Below are 12,717 nucleotides of genomic sequence, written 5' to 3' on the forward strand. Positions count from 1 at the left end.
CAAAGATCCAATTTTTCCTGGGATCTATTTTATCTGTGGAGACAAAGCTTATCATAATCTTCCGGACCATTGGTACGGGACATGTTATGTTCGACTTGTTTTTCCAAAATTTTTTCATGTTGACAGAAATGCAGAAGGTTCATTTGAAATCAGTAATCATGTAAATAGATTCAAAAGAGAAAGTTTTTCAGAAATTTTGGGAGATATTTTTGAGGCAGTGATACCTTTAGTAGGTATAACCTTGAATGCAGGAAGAATCATAAAATTGTCCACAATTGTTGACAGATTGTCCACTGACACAGCAGGTGGTTTCCAATTAGTGGATACCGAGGTCATTGCGATCAGATCAATGGTGATGCAAAATCGCCTTGCCCTAGACATACTCCTAGCAAAAGAGGGAGGAGTCTGTGGCATTTTACATGTCCAGCATTGCTGTACTTATATCCCAGACGAGAGCAGGAATATTGAAATGTTCATCAGGAACATCACAGAGATGCATTCAGAGATAGTTCCCTTAGAAGAGGATGACCTTTCAGAACGTCTTTCAAAAAGATTTCAAGCTATCAAATCCTGGTTTCAAGAAATTGGTAGTTCAGTTCTTGGCAAGATTCTAACACCTTTGTTTGTGATAATTTTTGTAATAATTTTGACAAAGATCAGTTGCATGTTACACAAGAGAAAGAAGCACATGAGAGAAAAGAGAAGAATTTACAAATTCAGAAAGGAACAGGAGAGGGAGATAGAGCTAGAGGAGTTACGCAGAGCTCAATATGACAATTGCAAAGAATTTGCTGAGACAAGTCTTTAGAAATACTAACACAGTGAAATTGAATCAAATTCTTTTAGAAAAAAAAGATTCTAAATTTTGGGTGTGGTGTGGTGATTTGTAAATCACCAGATGAGGGAGTTGATGGAGCGAGATTCAGAAATGTTTTCATTTCAACTCGTGAAGTCACACTTCCATAATAAAAATTAAACAGGCTAACAATTTGTGCTGTGTATGTGTATTAATTCAACCTAGTTTAAAGTTACACTCACGAATATACACGAGGGTTACTAACATGTGTGCTCATAAATGTGCTCTATGTTGCATTCTTATGTACGTGGAGAATAATGAATTAATCTTGTCTATTGTTATGTCATAACTAATAGCAGCTGTTTTAAATAATGGCATGTGCTTATTTTGCTTCCTTGTCTATGTGGTGTCACTTTACTCTTTACAGGTGCATTAAGAATCCTGTTGGATTAAAAGAAGAATGGTAGATATAAATGCTGCTTTATTTGTGTGCTTCAGCTAGGTAATTTAGACTAATGGGTTAATCATTAGCTATGGTGGGTGGCAACAGAACGAATTTTATATCTCACATTAATTATTTTCTTGTGTTTGTTTATATAATAGTTCACTAAAAGTGGTTTTGGGCCTAGTGCATTCGTGTTTGCTAAAATTCTGCTGGGAGCAAAAGAAAGTCCATGACAGTGAAATTCCTACGGCTGAAACAATTTGTCGTGAAAGCGATGAGCTGACTGTTCCATAGTCAAGCAAGGCCAAGGCCAGGAAACGGCAAAGGAACGTGAGACAATTTCATATCCGAGGAAGCAAATGACATTACTTCAGTTAAATGTTGCAAACTGGAGGAAGCCTCGTTGTTCGAAAACTAGAGACAATGGACTCTAAGAAAGTGACAGAACTGATGTTCTAAAAAGTGGAATGACATGATGGTGTCACTTGTCAACCAATGGGACTCCGATTTCAGCAGAAAAATTATACTTTTGCTTACATTAGCTTAGTGCAGTAAGGTATAAAAACTCTTCCCCGTGGAAGAGGAGTGCTGCTTCTTGCTGACCTTTGATGAGGGTGTCGTGCAGATGAACTTTCCTTGGAACACGTAAGAGCCCTCAAAGACTTTATTACTTTAATTTTTAAAATAGTTAGTATAGTTAGGGACTTAGGTTTTGAAAAATGCTAAACTGATATTTTCCATTTGCAATAATAATTTGAATTTTCTAAAATTGTCATAATCATTTACAATGATTCTAATAAAAATGCTTTAATAAAGATTTCTAATGCAATTTTCAAAATAAATAGCTAATAAAAATCTTACTTTGGAAAACAAGCTGGCCTTATTATTTCATGAGTTTAGGTTACCATTAGCAAGATCTTATCGCCATAGTGGCTTAATTAGTTTATGGGGTTTTGTGAAATATGTTGAATTCTTTAACCGCGGTTGTATATAAATGTATATAATTTGTGAATAGGTTAATTAAGTCACATGATTCAGTTGGTCAATATATGTCATTTAGTTTATGGGCCTTGCGACTGATCTATGATTGATTGTGCATATAGTGAAGTTGGGTAGCGTAGCTTATGACATATTTCCTATAGGCCGCTGGATCAAGGATGCATTTCTTGGTTAACAAATAGCTGGAAAAACACAAAAGCTGTGAATAACATCTGCTTGCATTCTGGGTGTTCTGATTGTTCCTGTGTTATAATTTTGCCATTACAGTGGCTTAATTATGTGATGTGGAATATTGGTGGAATTTCGGGAATTTTGTGTAACCAGGGTGACTCGAAATTCCTGAAATTACCAAATTATGTTAGTATATCTCACCTTTTGCCCCAGGCTTTCTTCTAAACTGACTGATCAATACCACAGGGTCTGTTCGCTCCTACTACTCCACCATAGAGCTCTGAGACACTTCCTGTTTCTTATCAGTCTTGAAGTACTCGAGTACAGAAGTTAATCCTGCCACCTTACGCTGCCTGCTTGCAAAGATGTAACCTAGCAGGAAATAATATGCCCAAGCTCCCCAACCAATCCAAGCACTGCTCTTAAATCAAACAATCAATCAAGGTGTTCGTTAAGCGCGCCTACTTACCCGTAAGAGCCCCAAGGCGCTGGGGGTTTCGCAGTTTCCAGTCCATCAAGGACGGGGTCTGTTGAAAAGCCAGGTTTTGAGGTTTCTTGTGCAGATAGGGAGCGATGTTATCTGTCTGAGGTGGAGCGGACCATCGTTCCAGGCTCTGGCCGCGAGCAGGAAGAAGTAACAGCCTTCCAATCTGGTCTTTCTGGTGCGGGGGACTGTGGCGTAGAAGACCTTGGCTGATCGTAGGGTCCTTTGGGGTGCGTGGAATTTGAGTTGGCTCTTCAGGTATACTGGTCCAGTGTTGTGGAGGGCCTTGTGAGCGTGGGTGAGCATCTTGAAGGTGACTCTAGCTTTGATGGGGAGCCAGTGGAGTGTGCGCAGGTGCTGGAAGATGTGGCAGTGTCTTGGCACGTTGAGGACCAGTCTTGCGGCGGCTTTGTGGATGTTCTGTAGCTTGCGGGGGAGGTTTTTGTTTATTCTGGCATAGAGTGCATTACCTTAGTCGAGTCTCCTGGCTCTTATGCTGCATATACTACGCAGCAAAAGACCAGCTATATGATTGGCTGGGGCATGCAAGTACAACGCTTCATTGAATACTGATGGGGCTGTGTCTTTGCTAATACGGCTCCTGGATGCCTTCAATGTGGAAGCCTGAACTGTGCATGTCAGGTCGGCCTTAGCAAAAATACCGGCCAATCTGACATGCGCAGCTCAGTTTCAGCCTCAGGTGCTCACTTTACCTGCATTGAGCTCGTAGCCCTCCCTAAGGAAATACAATGAATGGTGGTATGGCCATGTGGGGCTTATTTCATTTGTCAAAAAATACACCCCTACCATAGTGGCTTGCAGCAGTAGGTGGTCAGCGCCACTGTGCCCCTATGAAGAAGCCACCACTGGTAGAGGGAACAGAATCCCCACCCTATAAATAGTGGAGGGACTCTGCAAACCCGCATCCACCTCCAACTTGTGCCTGCTAGGACTGACTGCTGGCTGTTAATTCAGAAGAGACATTTAAACATCAGCACCACCGTTAGACGGCAGCACATGCTAGTGCTGCCTATCACATTCAAGATGTTTCTTCTTAGGTTTTATATATGACTTTCCTTTTACACTGGCTAGTATGGATGGAAGAAACATACTGAAAGGCCCAGCATGATGTTTTTTCAATTCTTTCAAAACTATCCAAAGTTTTGCGGTGAAGCGAGAAGTATATCCGTAGTCAGTTTACTGGTAGATGGTTTGAAACTGGAGATTGGAGCTTGAGGTAGAAAGATGGAAGAAGAAAAAATGACTGTAATCTCCTAGGAGGCACGAGATACTGAATCAGGGAGGAAGATCCCCCATATGCACCCGGTCAGGGCTATTTACATCAATGAATGCCCTAGATATGCCACCTCTCGACGCGATAGAAGAGGGCCTACCAAAGATACAATCCCTGCCTAGTTTCTATGAGTGCTTTAGTTTTTTTCACCTGTGATTTCATTTTAGAAGCAGCTTTGGCATCCTGGATCCAATAATCACTGGAGGAGCAATGCAGAAGACTGACAGGGGTGGAGAATAAAGGGGCGAGAACTTATCGCAGGACATCGCTGGAGGATATAAGCTAAGGCAAATATGGGAAGCTGGGCGAGTAAAGGGCATCAGACATCCGCACCAATAAAAGTGTTTGCCAGAGGAGGCCTTTGTGCCATGGACTTGGTGTTCGCAGGTGCCAACTGTTGCTCTCATTTATGAGCTTGACCGCAAAGGCGGGTAGGGCAAACAAGGATGCCTGTGAGAAGCTCACTCCAGCAGCCGGTCCGCTGAGAATTTGTGTGATCACCAAGAAGGGAGATGCCTGACCTTATCCGGTGACACAGAAAAGTCATGTGACATTGAAGAGAGATGGGCCCTCAGGCGCCCACATGAAAACCATAGACTGCATATACAGAGCCTCCCTGTGGGGTACTAATGATAAAAGAAGGCATCAGGAATCAGGAGATGTGGATGGTGGAACAATGTCTTGGGATCCTAGGGAAGAACAAGCAGGTAACATGATGCATAGACCGTTGTCACCAGCTAGTGCAAATCTTCTACCGCTACCTACATTTTTAAAGCTGGTGCTAAAATGATGCCCCAGCCCACCTGCCTTAAAATATACCAAATTGTAAAATCCTTCTTACCCAGTACTACCCCTTGCAGGATTCTCTGGTCTGGGTGTCCGTCTTTACCTGTTGCTTCTCAGTGGTGTATGCTCAGCACACAGTCTGTCATCTCAACTTTGTGCTTGCTTCAGTGAGGGCTTGAGCTCCGGCATGGATTTGTTACTATTGGTGGAGCAAAATTTGGGTAAACATTCTTAGCCACAGAGAAAGCACCATCTAGTACAGGTGAGAGTATGGTTTGGGATTATATGCACTTGTACAAGGACTAGGAATGCAGTCCTGTTACTCCAAAGTCAACCCAAGTCTGAGCAGCCATTTTGAAGGATGTGCAGGGCCTCACTCTGTCAACAAACAGGGTATTCAGGTAATAGCCATGTCTGCAGAATCTTCCTGAAAATTAAACGATTTCCCAGTGAATGAAATGGCGAAGACATAAAATTCCATAGGTAAGCGGTCAGAACCCTTTCTCTTAGAGCTGAATGTTGGAAGTCGGAGAAGAGTGGGATCTCCATACATAAGGGTGGTACACAGAGGAGCAGTTTATTCATGATAAAAAGTGGTCATTTTCATTTGAATCCCTAGGATAGGTTGCTGCTAAGCTAAGATTCGCATTTACTCCCAGGCGCCAATCAGGAGGCTGGTTGCATCATTCCGTATAAACTGCCATAATCCGGCTGAGAGGAACAGATGCCAGCGACAGCTGCGGCTGCATAGTGTCTGCCAGTCAGAGGAAGATTGTCTGCAGAATCTTTCATTGGAGGAAGCCACGCCCCAGCCTGGGGGGCCGTGCACCGCCCTCAGTGTATCTTACACTTTTATAGGAAGGATGTGGGACGTGTGCACAGTTGGTTGGAGTGATAAGAGAAGTTTTACAGTTTTCTGCTCCTGCGAATAACTGCAGCTTCTGTCTCTGATGGGAGATTTAAACGTATGTGCCCATAGGCCTCTTGAGGTCATGGCATTAGGTACTTGCACAGCCCAGAGTCTAGTTCAAATGGAGAACGGTCGGAGTAGCATTGGCACAGAAGTGTACGCAAATGACTAGAGGGGTCTTATGAAAAAAGTGTCCCAGAGAACCAATGGGTGTTCGTGCCCATTTGGTATTACTGAAGGGATCACAGCTTCTTGGGCAGCCCTTTGACAATATGGATTAGAGAAGCGCATATTTTTGCAGCCATATGATCAAAAGATGTTGTTCCCTCATTTGCATGGGGCGTGGCATGTCCTAAGTAGTCTCCGAACACCAATAATAAAGAAGTGACGTAAACAATATTAGAGCATTGGAATGTTGGGAGCTCCATTGAAAACAATGGAGTGCTCTGGGCTTATAACGGCTGGTATAAGCCTGGAGCTCCAACATCCCAATGTTTCTTTGTTCACAGCTCTGGCTGTGAACAAAGGCTTCAGGGAACCTGAGGGGATTCCAATCCCCTAACACTCCCATAAAGCTAAGTTTTTTTTGTTAGAACATTTTGCCCTCTAGTGGCAGAATGTTCTAATAGCCTTATAGCCCTTCGTAGCTGGGCTATACCTGCTATTAAAGTCCCTCTCCCTTGTTTTTAATACAAACTCCTGCGCACTCTAAGTAAATTATAACAACAATGTGAAAATTATTTCAATTGGCACAAAAAAGAGAAACAATTCTTGTCCAGCGACGTTTTCTTTGGAGGTTCGTGTGTCTCTCCTTTTATTTGGTCCCCAAAATTAGATAATTTTATAAACAGCCAGCCTGGACAAGAATTGTTTCTCTTTTTTGTGCCAATTGAAATAATTTTCACATTGTTGTTATAATTTACTTAGAGTGCGCAGGAGTTTGTATTTTATGTGTTTAGGGTGTGATTTTGATTGCACTTTAAATTGAGGGGTTTGACAAGGGTTTCCCCTCCCTGCTTGCACCATTACTCTAGAGAAATACGGAGAACGTTCACTGTGCTAGAGCGCCAATAGAACCCGTATATTTAACCCTCCCCTTTGATAGACATTCCCTTGTTTTTAATGCTGGAGAGGACCTTTAATAGCTGGTATAGCCCTCCACGTCAGGCTATAAGGCTATAATATTTTTGGTGAGCTAATGTAGAGGCAAAAGATACAAGGAGGCTGGGGTCTCGGACTTATCCCTTACTTCAGGGGTGAACAATGGTTCCTTTTGCGGGTAGAGTTGTCCCCTGGCCTGGCGCTCCTGCACCTGCTGCACTATTTGAAGCTCCACCCAAGAAAGGGCCAAACTCATTGCCCATAGTGTGGTGCAAGCGATCCCAGGACCTAACTAACTAGTAGTCACTGACACCACCCCCAGGCTGGTGCTCTCTCACCAAGACTGGCATTCCTTTAGAAAAGCACTGCTTTCTCCAGATTTGTACTCAGAAGCCACCCAATGTTCATACGAACGCCCCCCTCAGGCCGGGCCCCTCTGCCAGACTCATGAGTCTGAAGGCCACTAACCCAGACCAGGAGCCCCCCACCCCCCACGCTGCCAGCCACTGCCCTGCATGGCAGTCCCCTCTACTGCCCACCTCCCCTGGCTGGCCCTCCCCATGACTTTAGGTGCAGGGTGTAACCTAAACCGGCAGCCTGACTCCCCGCATCACTGCTACCCGTGGCTGGCACTGCCTCTACGCAGCACGTCACCAACTGGAATTCATATGATTGGGACTCAATGAGGCATATGTACAAGGAGTTAACGCCACCAGAACGTCACTTTTTATGATATTCTGGTGGCTGTAAGTCTTTCGCCTTATTTAAAAATGCTGCTTTGTAAATAACGCCCCTGTTCACGCAGCACTTGGCGTGAAAGGGGTGTGCAATGGGTGTTGCAGTGGGCGTTCCGCCACAACACCCATTGCTTTTTGACGCTTCACCATATTTACAAGGTATGGGACACTCCCAAAAATACTGCCAGGGAATATTTGGTCTTAAGCAGGCAATACAAGGATGAATGCTTTATTTCTCCTAGTTTTTTGCTCTTTCCATGTGTGCCGCATTCTGCAGTGCACATAGAAAAAGTAAATCACCTGTAAACATTGTTTATGTACAGGAAGGTGTTCCTTCCTGCGCATAAACAATTGCCCCTGCAGCGCAGGCACCCTAGCAAAATGGCACTAGGGTGCCTCTGCTGATGCCAGGCAGATTTTTTAGTGCCAACGCTAGGAGTATTGCAGGGGTGCGCAGCATTCTTGTGAATACAGTGCATCATTGCATTTTTAAACTGTCAGAGCAAGGCGTTACCAATTTTGGCGTAACACCATGCTCCGCCAGTTTCTTGTAAATAGTCCTCAATTAATGATAGCACCCAATCATTCAAGCCATCCGTGTCTTGAGGTGATTGACCTTGCACTTTTGCGTTATACAAATCTATCTAAGCTTTCATGAATGTGTTTAACCATTCATTTGTTTGCTCCTTTAATTCCTTCCTTCATTTATGCATTCCTTCAGGAGCTCTCTTTGATTGTGTAAACTTTGATGCATGAAAACAGTAGAGCATCCATGCAGCCAATCACTCACTCATCCATACTTGCAGCCACACTTTCATGTGTGTATCCATGCATTCAGTCATTTCTTCATTTGTTCATTCATTCATAGGTGGTCATCCATGCGTCCCCGCATGCATTCTTTATTTTCAAGCATTTGTTTATACATATGTTTAACCATTTATTCAACTTTCCAGGCATCCATTCATTCATGTATACATTGAATCGCTCGACCTTCCTAAACTGATTTGTCACCCTCTCTACTTTTCACTGTGTCAGGGAAACCTTTATCACCGGAATTTCACACCCGGGCAAGACTGGTCTACTTATAGAGGGCTGGGCGTGCTTTTAGCATCACAGCCCTCTGAGGGGCTAAAGAGCAAGTAGGGACAACCCCACCTGGAGCATGTAGGCCAATGGCAAGTCTTGTGGTCACATCCTTATGGCACGCTCTCTGACAGAAGCAGGCAGAACAACGCAGGAGGAAGGGGGGTTAATGCACCTGCTGCAGATATCCATGTGCCACCTGCAGTTCTGCTGCTCAAATAATCCCACCTGCCACTGCCAGCTAAGGATTTTAACACGCACCCCTACTGCCAATCTGTCAATATACACTGCAGGTCACAGAGATTAATCTGTAGCTACATAAGCAGTTGTACCCCTTTACTTAGCTACTACCAGTGCTTAATTTGAGCCGGTGGTTGAATGGGCCCCATCAACACACTTTTTTGGGGTCAGGAGTAAATTTTTCCAGCATAGAGAGATAAAAGCAAATAAGAGGGAAAGTAAGAGAATGACAGAAAACCAGTGACCAAAGGGAAAAGCAGGATGAAAAAGAAGCTGCAAGGGTGAGACCAAGGGAACAAGGGTGTCTGCTGGTGGGTGAAGCAGGCAGGAGGTGGAATCGAGACTAGACAGCTGTGGCACTCCAATATTCGGCAGGCCGGCCATGGGCTGCTGAGAAAAAGGTTTGGGCACCAGCACTTATTATTTTACAAATGAAGCACTGGCTACTTCAGAAATTGACTTTTGGACTCTAGAGATCTGAGATCAAAAACAAGGGCAATAGAGGCTAAAGGGTTAAATGCAGCTGTCTTTATTCTGAATCCAGTACTTAATTTGTAGAAAAATAAGTCCCAGAGCCCTTGTAAGGGGGAAACATCCTTTACGACGCAACTTTTACCATGCAGTGCCTTTACGACGCAGGTTTTTCAACGCAAGTCATTACAACGAATTGCGCTGGGGGCGCTCTAGGATAGGGAATAGTTTAATTTACTATCCAACACCTTCCCTACTATCCACGGGGACTGGAGTTGGAATAGTAAATTAAACTATTCACTATCCAGCACCGCCCAACACAAGTCGTTGTAACGACTTGCGTTGAAAAACCTGCGTTGTAAAGGCATGCGTAGTAAAAGCATGCGTTGTAACAACGTACATCCTTGTAAGGAGGCTGCTGCAGCTTACACCACCCAATGCTCCTACTAGCTTTATCAATGACAGTACCATCACAACTATCCATCACACTTATACAAGTATGACAATTCATACTTTAAATATACATCAAAAAGACTAATACATGCCACCTGAGCTGTTCTGATAGCTTTGGGTGCCTGGCATTAGTGGGGTTTTTTCACAACATATTATATTAAGTTTTGATACCATATAAACCGGAGTAACCCGGAGAAATGAAGACATACAAATACATTTGAAAGACATGAATGATTCCAATGTTCTGCCCGGTTATGACCACAATACATATGAAGAGACTAATACAAACATCAACCGAACTGTATGAAACATTGTGCATCAAAACAATGAGGCATTAGTGTTTTTAATGTAGATTTAATTAGTAAACAACTGCTGCTGTGCTCCTCACAACATCCAGTAAACAGCGCCACCATGTGGCAGGCTGTTATAAGAGCTGGTGATGACAATAAAGTGCCGTATGGAGCACCGGAAACCTCCAGCTCAAATTAAGCAGTGGCTTGGCAGTCTGAGTCATGTATAACAGGTATGGAGCAGGAATATTTGCATCAGTCATGCTGATAAGTGTAAAGCCTTCTTTCTTAACACAGGCCTGTAGTAGGGGGACCAGATGTCCCGGATTTCCCCAGAAAGTCCCGGTATTCAGAGGTCTGCCCCAGCATCCCAATACTTTATTTCAAGACGTGTTTCTGCATTTCAGGATTGCAACATTGAAGATGATTTCACTTCCACAGCCGCCTCTAATATCGGAGACAATTTAAGCGATTAATCTCTGTTTCAGCCAGCGCAGGGGACAGTCATCTGGACCTTCAGTTGATGGAGGGGAGAAGGGTATGGTGGGCCAAGGAGGAGGACATCACACCGTTCTTCCATAGCTAATGTTTTCTAAATGAAGCCTTTTGAAGGGTTTTAATAAAGAACAAAAGCATGAAATCTTCAGAACGAATCTGTGCTGGGCACCATTATACTTGAGAAACCATGTTCAAATCCCTTACTTAATAAATGTTAACAGTCATTATCACATGCTGCGTGTCTATATATATATATATATATATATTCACTGAAAAAACCATAGGTTATAGACTATATATAGTTAGGAATTAGCATTTACAAAACCTTGAAAATTCACTGAAAAAACCATAGGTTATAGACCATATATCGTTAGGAATTAGCATTTACAAAACCTTATTTTACTCACACAAAACCATTGAAATTCCATATATAGTTAGTTGCACTAACTATATATCGCGCACCCGCAATCCACTGCTGATGATGTCACATATTACATCATTCATGACATGGTCAGTGACATCACTGATGACATCACTGATGACATCTCAAATGACATCACTGATGACATCACTGATGACATCATCCAGTGACTGTGTGTTTCTGTAAAGTTTAAATATGTTTTACATATTGAAGAATGAGTAGATGTATAAGTGTCTGGATGAAGCATTTAGTAGGTGGGTGACTGACTGTATGAGTGAGTGATTAAATGTGTCTCACTGAGTGCATGGGTTAGTGACTAAACTGTCTTAATTTGTGCATTATTATGTCTGTTGTTCTGTAAACTGCTGCATGTGTTGATCAGTAGCTATATGAGTAACTATATGGGTTATTAATTGATTGTCCAAGTATTTGTATGGGAGACTGAGTGTATGTGTGGCTGGCTGGGAGATGTGTGACTCTGTGCAGATCAATGTGTACTTGTATCAATGATTGTATAAGAGAGTAAGTATGTGTTAGTATATGTTTGAAAATGTAAGGTACTCTATGTTTAACTGTATAGATTAGAAAATGGAAGTGTGATTGATTCTTTACAGGACTGACTAGGTGTGTGAGTAACTCCATGGATGAGTGGCAGAGTGTGAGTGTCTGTATAGGTGTATGAGTGCATATGATAGTGTTGTAAAGATGAGTGATTGTATGTATGAATGATTGTATGGGTGAATGAGTGAATGTGTGTGTAGACGTAGGAATCAGTGAGTGCGTATGTAGTAACTAGTATTGGTGTGTCAATGGTTTCAAAAATTATACTCTGTATTTAACACTGGGTGTAACAGAGGTTATATTAAAGTGTGAGGAGATGCATTGTATTGTCACATTAATGATATCATCATTGATGTGACCATTGATGTCAAATGAGATATCATCAGTGATGTCATCAGTGATGTCATTTGAGATGTCATCAGTGATGTCATCAGTGATGTCACTGATCATGTCATGAATGATGTAATATGTGACATCATCAGCAGTGGATTGCGGGTGCGCGATATATAGTTAGTGCAACTAACTATATATGGAATTTCAATGGTTTTGTGTGAGTAAAATAAGGTTTTGTAAATGCTAATTCCTAACGATATATGGTCTATAACCTATGGTTTTTTCAGTGAATTTTCAAGGTTTTGTAAATGCTAATTCCTAACTATATATAGTCCATAACCTATGGTTTTTTCAGTGAATTTCAATGGTTTTTTAATAGCAAATATCATAAGCTGTCGAATGTCAAGTACGTGGTAAGTAAAAACATTTTCGTGTTTATGCACACTGATCTGCTTTGAATGCTGCCCCCCACCCCTCATTTCTATTAGGAGTACTCTCTCTTTGCAGATAGTGAAGGGTAGGTAACGCAGGCCTTTGCCCCCGTTGTAATCCGTCGTGCCTGCTTCTCTCTCCATTTGATTGATTGTTCTCTTTGGTTCATTCTCTATTTACAAACAAGCACAGAGTCGCAATACTCTGTTTAG

The sequence above is a fragment of the Lissotriton helveticus genome, chromosome 12, assembly GCF_964261635.1.
Source record: "Lissotriton helveticus chromosome 12, aLisHel1.1, whole genome shotgun sequence".
Classification (NCBI taxonomy): domain Eukaryota; kingdom Metazoa; phylum Chordata; class Amphibia; order Caudata; family Salamandridae; genus Lissotriton; species Lissotriton helveticus.